General features: G+C 34.1%; 1 protein-coding gene across 3 annotated transcripts in view; it reads left to right on the top strand.

Moving 5' to 3' along the window:
• Positions 1 to 584: 584 nt before the first annotated feature.
• The window catches only part of Stacl (SH3 and cysteine-rich domain-containing protein), a 69,704-nt gene continuing 61,733 nt past the window's right edge, over positions 585 to 8,555 (top strand). For 2 of the 3 annotated variants that reach the window (XM_087408182.1, XM_087408183.1), the window contains exon 1: positions 585 to 1,029. The gene's annotated coding sequence lies outside the window, so the exon portion shown is untranslated. The remainder of the gene's footprint in view (positions 1,030 to 8,555) is intronic. The other variant, XM_011068665.2, reaches the window with a different exon arrangement.

Below are 8,555 nucleotides of genomic sequence, written 5' to 3'. Positions count from 1 at the left end.
CTCAGATCGATGACATTAATTCGTTGTGTTTGTACATGTCACCGTGTTTGAAGCGTTCGCTTTTGAGAGAAACACGACAGAGCAAACGTTCATAATACAATATCATTACGAAATGTACACATCATTGTGTAAATACTGTTGGATAATTTAATCTATCGGTGTATAAAATGACATAAATGAAAACCGATCTATTCGAATAAACTATAAATACAATTACGCATATTTCATTATCATAAATTCTCAAACGCCAAATATTTCACACATTATCGTATTTCGAACTAAATTTCACGTCTCTCTCGCGCAGGTCATCCCATACACATTCACGATCAAGATTTTTATAATAAACAGGATCCTCTCGAGTAAGTCGATCTTTCCAGCGAGGATGTATGCATTTAGCAAACTGCATTTGCCATTTATTGCAAACGATAAAACGCGTGTTATCCGTATTATTCTGATTTTCCGGCTCATTAGCTGTTTATCCGGCAAAGCAAGCCCTGGTTATTAATTCGCTCCGCCTTCCTCTCTCGCACCGATCTCTCGCACATCGAGACCGTCGAGTCCGGAGTCCGGAGTCCGGAGAGAGCAGAGAGCCAGAGAGCTGAGAGCGCTCAGTAGAAAGAGTCAGTGCTGCGCGGGCCTTCGTGGTGCGAGGACGTGCCCTCGGCTAGGCTCTTCTGGACTCTTGCGTGCACCCACGCCGCGGTGCACATCGGTGGTGAACATTAAGTGCGTGCGTGCGTGCGTTCGACCTCCTCTACTTTTATTTTTCCTACTTCTCTCACACCTCCCTCCTCCCTACTCTTCGTTCATTTCGCTTTTCTCGCCTCGTTATTATCGATTTTCGCTCAGAGTGCGTGCCCCGCTATAAGCCGCTTCGCGGAACTTTCGAAACTTTCGCATTCTCTCGTGCCACCTCTCTTCCGCGTCTATTTAATTCGTTTGCATACTTTCCTTCCGTTTCCCGCCGACTCTAAACGCGCTGAGCTGATAATCGACCGGATAACAATGCGACCTGCGATTATGCATAGGGTAAGTCAAGTCGTAAATGTGTAGATAGAGGAGAGATTATTAGTGAAATATGTCGCTCAGAAATCTGCCACTTTTTTTTTATTCTTTTCAGAGGCAACGTTATGTTGCGTTGTAACTTTACTTTATCGATATACGAACAAGAAATATACGCACGCGTTTTTATATTGTAACGATAAAACATAATTCAAGATATTACTCTTTGTAATTATCTTTTTTAAAAATACGTTTTGTCTTCAATTATGAAGAAAAGAGAATAGAGGTATAATAAATATGAAGAGAGATAGAATGCAAAGTTTGGTCTTTTATTTAAGAATCATAAAGCCGTTCCTAAGAAAGTTAGAGAAATATACTTATGGCTAAAAAGAACCGAAAGGAAAGTACAAAAAGTAAAGTAATTGGCAAATAGAAAATTGAAGGTCTGGGAGGAATGGAGTATTGTAACATTAGCAAAAGTATGTAATGACGTTTCCCCGTATTCTTCATTTTCTTGCGATCTTGGTTTCATGCGGTCTCCAAGGAAACCAGAGCTGAAACCCTCTCAATATTGTTGATGCCGACATCGTGAATCATAAGTTCAACTTCAGACTTTGTTCGCGTAACGGGTATCACATAAATTAATATTTCAAAGTGGAACGAGAGGGAAGACTTACCGATGCCGTGCACGTAACGCGAGAACGCACATATAGCGCGACACATCGTGGTTTTCCCATCGCTTTCAAACACAGATAAACAAATAGAGAAACACAGATACCAAAGATTTTTATTAAATTCCGCATCGCGAAACGCAAACGCAAATTGTCGTGCAAATGGTTCCACTAGTCTCGATATTAAACAATCAAGTAATTATGATTAGGTGCATTTAATATGTACTTAAATATGTACTTTAATATGTATTTAATATGTACTTAATTATATGTACTTAAACATATAATTAACGTTCGAACATGTAAGTTAATTTTCTAGTTTTTGGCTTGTTTTTACTTTTCGATATATTGGAAATGTAAATAAATTTAGAAGAAGAACTTCTACTTCTTCTTTACTTAAAAAGTGATAGCGCAAACATTGAGTTTCCTAGAAAAGACGAAAACTATTTTTTACTTGACAGAAAATTATCGACTAACCGAATGAAATAAAAAGAATATATTCTTAACATCAAATGTTATTCTACTTTTCACAATCTTTAAAAAAAAAACCACTCTTTTGAGTTGTGACAATTTTGTGACATTTTTTAATAAGATTAAGTTAATTCATTTGATGATTGATTAGCGTTTGCTTAACTCATTCATGGTGACAACTTAAAATTATATGTTTTTCTGTCAGAGTTGTGTCATTTTTGAAGTAAAAAGGAGCGATATAATCATTTTGTAAAGCTAATTTCTTTTTATAAGCACGATATTTATAATTAATAATTGTCTTTAATTTACCTTTAATTACAACAACGAGTATTCTTTATACATTTATATGAAATGCGTGTTAATGCTACGGTTTATTCAGTTTTATGTAACTACTAAAGGAACTGTGATTATGGTTGAAATAAATTCAGCAGGCGATGCACGAATGACGTTCACAGTTTACGTATTAAAATATCCCCTGGCGAATCGTCAAAATGAATAGAATAGAGCTCATCTGAAGCAGACATACAATATACGCCACGTTACACACCGTAACAAATATTAAACTACGCGCTTCTGTCGAGATACTATTGTATACCAAAGTAACAATGGAAAACACTAAAATATTCTTCATTTTCGACGAAATATATTTCGTTTAAAAATGAAACGAGTCAATTTTAATTCTAGAAAAGATTATTGTTGATAAGAAATGTGCAAAAAAAATATCTCTCTGTCATTAATTATTAATTCCTTTTGACCTTTTTCATATTATATTACGTGTGTCGAAAGATAAATCCTACGGGAGATTACGAATTCATTGGATCAACTCTCTCTGGACAACAAATAAAATCCCATGTTACATCGTATCCTCCACAAACTTTTCTCATTCTTCTTCTCTCTATAAAAAAAAAATAGTTATTGATGTTAAAATAGGTAATTATTTTATATTAAAATATAATTGAGAACATGAGACATAAAAAATTTCGCTTTAAAACAAATTGATTTCGGATATTCAAAAGTTGATATCTTTTTTATCATTTTTGCATTTTGACAATTTTAATTGTATCATAAAATGAATCATTCAGTGAAAGTCCAATAAAAGCGACTATATAAAAATAAATAGATAAAAGAATTTAACATTCTGTTTTACAAAATAATTGAAGATTGAATGAAAAATTCAAATTTTACCAGAGATCATGTTTCAGTAAAACGTTAATGTTACTTTTCTTATATACAAACATAATATTATTTTTACCTATCTATTGAAAAGACAAAGGGAAGAGATACTGTTGAATTCATTAATAGTACAGTGTCATCAAAAGTTCTACAAAACGTTTCAATGGAAACGTAATGTGAACAGTATATTTCGCGAAAATGGAGGTTGTAAGAAAATTTTACTGAACATGTCGCTTTACTTTTCATGATCCTATTTCTAGTATCACCGATAACGAACCGATTGTGTGTGGATGTATCTGACTGATTCTTGTTCATGACCACTATATCGCTTCATCTTCCCTTAATGCATTTATACTCGATGATTCGCGCCACGTGTCCGAACATTTTTATGCCCATCGAGTATATCTACATCATTGACGCTCTCATAAGTGGCATCTACCACGTCATACACGGTGCAATTCAATAATTCATCAACCTGTCTAGATAAAGTCCGAAGCGGAATATCAAGTTGCAAAAAATTATCTCTTGATGTAAGAAATATGGATCAAAGCATATTATCCCTCTCTTGTGATAATCTTAATGGAGCATTTCAGGTTTATTGGCAATTTGCGCGCGCGTGGCGTGTTGTATACTTCAAAAAAAGTTTTATGTTGTTAATATTATTATTGTATAACATATAGTATTATTATAAATACATTATATAAGGTGAGCAAAAATTTCCGGTCCGCTGAAATATTTCGAAAACTAAAAAATGTTTCTTACGAAAGTTTAAGGTTTTTAAATAATCTATTCACTGGTTAGTCTGACTTTGGGTGGCGTCGCCAAAATCAGGTTAAGGTCACATTGAGTTTTTTAAATGGCACACCCTACTTTTGATTCCCGAATCTTATAGCTGGTGGAATCGAGAGCTTTTCAAAACACTAGAATAAAGTTATTTTTCATAAAATACTTTTCGAGTTATAAAGCTTGAAAGTTACAATACCGCCAGCATTAGTATTACGAGATGTCTAATCGACGACTAAAACTTTTTTTGAATGTTGTTCAGCATCATGTCCTGGATAACATTCGTTAAAATCAAATCATTGGAGATTGTTTCTCTTATTTTCATTTTTACATAAAAATGAATTTTCAGTGCAAAAGTGAAAATAAGATTTACTTTAGATTAAGAATAATAGATTTTTTACTCACCTTGTATAATGTGTACTATTATTATTAAATCTAATCAGTATTTCAGTGGACATTTTCTTCAATTATATTGCAAAAATTCATGACACACGTTTTTCACAATTTTACATAATTTTAAATTATGTAATTTTATTCCTCGAACTTTGACATTTAAAATAAAAAAATCGCTCACTTACGTTAACTTTAAACAAAGATACATTAACTTAAAATACACTGGACTCGCAACTACAGTTAAGGAAACTTCGGAGTGAATACCGATTAGAATTAAGTTTGATAAAGTAGTGGCATATAAATCATCAAATTAAAACAGAATGATACGTATCGTCAATTTATGTACAATTATTTCGTTGCAGAGAGACAGGAATTTTAATTTTTCTCATTACGGAGACTCTAAAGGAATCAAAAAGAAGGAAACGCACAATAAACTCTATTTTACATTAAATAAATACTTCGTATATCACACTTTGTCTCTTCTTGTCAAAGAAAGGAAAAGACTCGTGTCCTGCGTCGCGCTTATCCTATTTAGAATCGTGAATTTAGACAGAGACAAATATACGTATCTAGGAGAAATCATCCCCCTAAGGAATATATTTACAGCTAAAAGTAATTCAAGCTTCACTTGTCCGTTCTTTGCCTCGGGAAGCAGGGCACGTTTCTGAAGGAAGCAATTCCGTTTTTTATAAGAGCCCTCGCCTTTCCTTAGCCCGACGTGTGAAAGGCAAAAGTCTAGCTGCCTACTCACCTATCCACTCTTCAATGAGCGATGCGACGGTAAAGTGGTTCTCCCGATGATGGCCCGCTATCAGATGTCGTTCCATTTCTGAATCCCTCCCGGAGTCAACGTCGGACGTTACACCCGTCCGTTAAAATAGCCTTCTTGTGTTTCACGTGGTACGGGAATATTTTTCTCGACTTTCGCACGTAAGATATTCAAGTTATCGCCCGTAAATCTTTGCAGTACACGTAATTTTACGAGGGAAGTAGCGTCACCGTAGTCACTTCCGCAAGCTCATTCAAGCACGCTATACTCATACGAAAGTGCTCCCTTATATTCGTCGGTAAATTGCGATATGTCACGATCATATTAAACCTCATGTTCCAACAATATTGATACGAATTGAGGCTTTATACATTCGAAATTGTTGTATTTTTCTGGAAATCACTTTTCCCATATTTCTCTGTCATATTCTTGTACTTACTCTTCTTTGTATAACGAAGATTGATGAAGCTACCCAATATTGACAGAAACGACCGCAAGTGAAATGACGGAAGGATTATCGTATGTCTATATGTATATAAATTTATATAACGTGAATCTCTAGAGTGACACAATGAAGCCCAGAAAAAAATTGAACAGCGTCAGTTATAAGTCGCCGTTCAACGTATTGTTATTAAAAGGAACGCGAATGGATTAAAAGAGGTAATTTGAGAAATCGTTAAAAATTTGAATTCAAAATATTGTCCGTTATTGAGGAAACACAGTACATTATTTTCTCTTTATTAAATTATATTCGGTAAATATAACTTCTTGGCGATTCTCTGTATCCAAAGTAATGCGAGCGAAAATGTAAGACCTGATTTACAATATTTTTTACTAGCAATTATAACGTGTTTTCTAGCAAATCAGAAAATTAGTACCTAAAAATATTAATAATTTTACAAATTATAACTTTATAAATATAATTCTAAAATATGTAATTCTATAAACTGTATTTTTTTATATAATTCTATAAATTATATTTTTTTAGCTGCTAGTTTTCTAGTTTACTTACAAGTTGCTAATAAAAAAAGTGTAAATAAGGTTTTACAGAGGCCATTTCGCCATCATTTTTCAACATTTCTCGGATTTTATTGCAAAGTAACATGAGTACCGTCTAATGGAGTACACTTCTGAGTACTTAGATGTTTTCAATTAAATTGCGTAGGTTTAAGTATACGACCAGCAAGCAGTGTCGAAAATCGAAGCTGAAGAGAAAATCAATAGAATCGATTTTCGCGTTCTTGCATTTTCTTCCTCTCACAGCTCCCAAATAGAAATATGGATCTCCTGGACTAATTATTCGTAATCAACCAACACGCTTAATTAGAATGGCCCCGAAGGGAATGTTTTAATGACCGAGTACTTTTCAATCAGCCTGTAAAGCCTGTATACTTTCGCAAAATTTTAATTAAAATTACTGACACAAATTGTTCCCCAATACGATGGCTCTTACAAAACCGATGAAAATTTAATTATTTGCTCTTAAAGTATGTATGTCATTTTCATATGAAAATAATTGATACTTGTTCCATATTTGGTAAAGCATGATTTCTGTATTTTCATCTAAACGTATTTCAATCTTTCATCTAAGTCCATAAAACAGTCCATAACAGCCTTTAATTAAAATTTGATAGATTAATTTATATTTGTCCTTTTAAATATGTAGGTCGAGGAGTGCTCGTGTGGCGTACAATTTGCAAGACGGGTAACTGATGTGTAAAGGCGATTTGTCGCGCATATACGTTATGTTAGAAGCACGGGTCGAACAGGAAAATGTATGCTCAATTTATGCGGGAGTTTCGTGTCCTCGCCAGCGCACGAAGAAGTAATCTCGTTCTGCGTACTCGGACAGTTAGGTGGATAACTGGTAATTCAACCGCGGTGAGAAAAGTATCATGTATTATAAATGCGATACGAATTAGGATAACATTACGTGTGTGCAAGATACATTTTTCAGCGAGACGTGATGCGAGAGGGTTGACCTTTTCATATGTCTCTGACTCGGTTCCAATGCGCGCTTTATTCTGGCATTGAGTGCACATTCGCGCTTTTTCAAGTTTATTCTTGCCAACAACTGTTTGAGCTTCAACAACCTCGCGCCTGCTAGCTTTATCGCGATCAGCTGTGTCAGATCCATCAAGATCCCCAGATACGTGCGGATCGTTACGTGCGTCACGCCGAGTATCGTTTTATTTTCATGCCGGATCGTCGCCATCCCCTCGGCTTACAACCCTCGGAATTGACGCTCTCTACCGTAGTAGGAATGATCTGAAAAATCATGAGAGGCTTTACCTGCGGGCTACGAATGCTACATTTCAGGCTGAAATCAAATTCTGGGAAAAAAAGGTCTCATATATATATGTATATATATATATATATATATATATATATATATCATAATAATAATAAATTTAAATTCTCCAAGGACAGCTGTGCTATTTTTCCCCTTGTGTTATCAAAAGAATTTTGTACTTATTGCATGTCACAAGAAAAATACGCTTTATTTATAATTATTGCTTATCGTTATTGAACAATGTGCGTTATGAAAATTTGGAAATTTATATATAAGAATTAAAAAAATGTTATTCATAAAAATTTCACAATCATATCATTTCAATGTAAAATAAAATCATAAAATTAAATTTTCTTACGTTAACAGTAACTGATGGCTATTTCTACAAATGTAGATTAAATTAATTACTTTAATCTCGATCTAATTTAATCTTCGTCTTTTTCTTATTCTTAAAACTAGAAAAAGATGAAAAGTTAGTTATAACTAACTACGGCATAATAGTAACAATTCTCTATAACGTGCATGCATACCTCAAGTTCGTGCTCCTTAATGATTGGAAATTAGTTCAGTAAACAACGTGAAGAGAATTAACGTGGATATGCATGATATGTGACTAAGATACATGATACGGTAACACCGTATAGAAACTGACATTCTTGGCGTTTCCACCAATTGTAATTGCAAATTGTGACATAGATTACCAATGCAAAAGGAGACCGCCTCGTTCTTCTCCCTCCTTAAGGGTATACTCAGAATGCGCCCTTAATGCTAAGTTGTACATCAATGCCTGTATATTTTCCGGGCGAGAATTATCCATTTTCGAAAATACATGTGATAACCATAAGTTATATGTGATAATAATCTTAATTGTTTATTGTTGAAAAGCAGGGATATTGGGAGTGGTATTTTAAGATTGTAAATATCTAGTTGATTTAATATCCGATTACATAAATCCGAGTATCTATATTATCTTGGATAATCCTGGATCTAATATCCGAAG

Source organism: Acromyrmex echinatior, chromosome 7 (assembly GCF_024713525.1).
Source record: "Acromyrmex echinatior isolate Ae372 chromosome 7, ASM2471352v2, whole genome shotgun sequence".
NCBI lineage: Eukaryota > Metazoa > Arthropoda > Insecta > Hymenoptera > Formicidae > Acromyrmex > Acromyrmex echinatior.
This window is presented reverse-complemented; position numbering and strand designations above follow the sequence as displayed.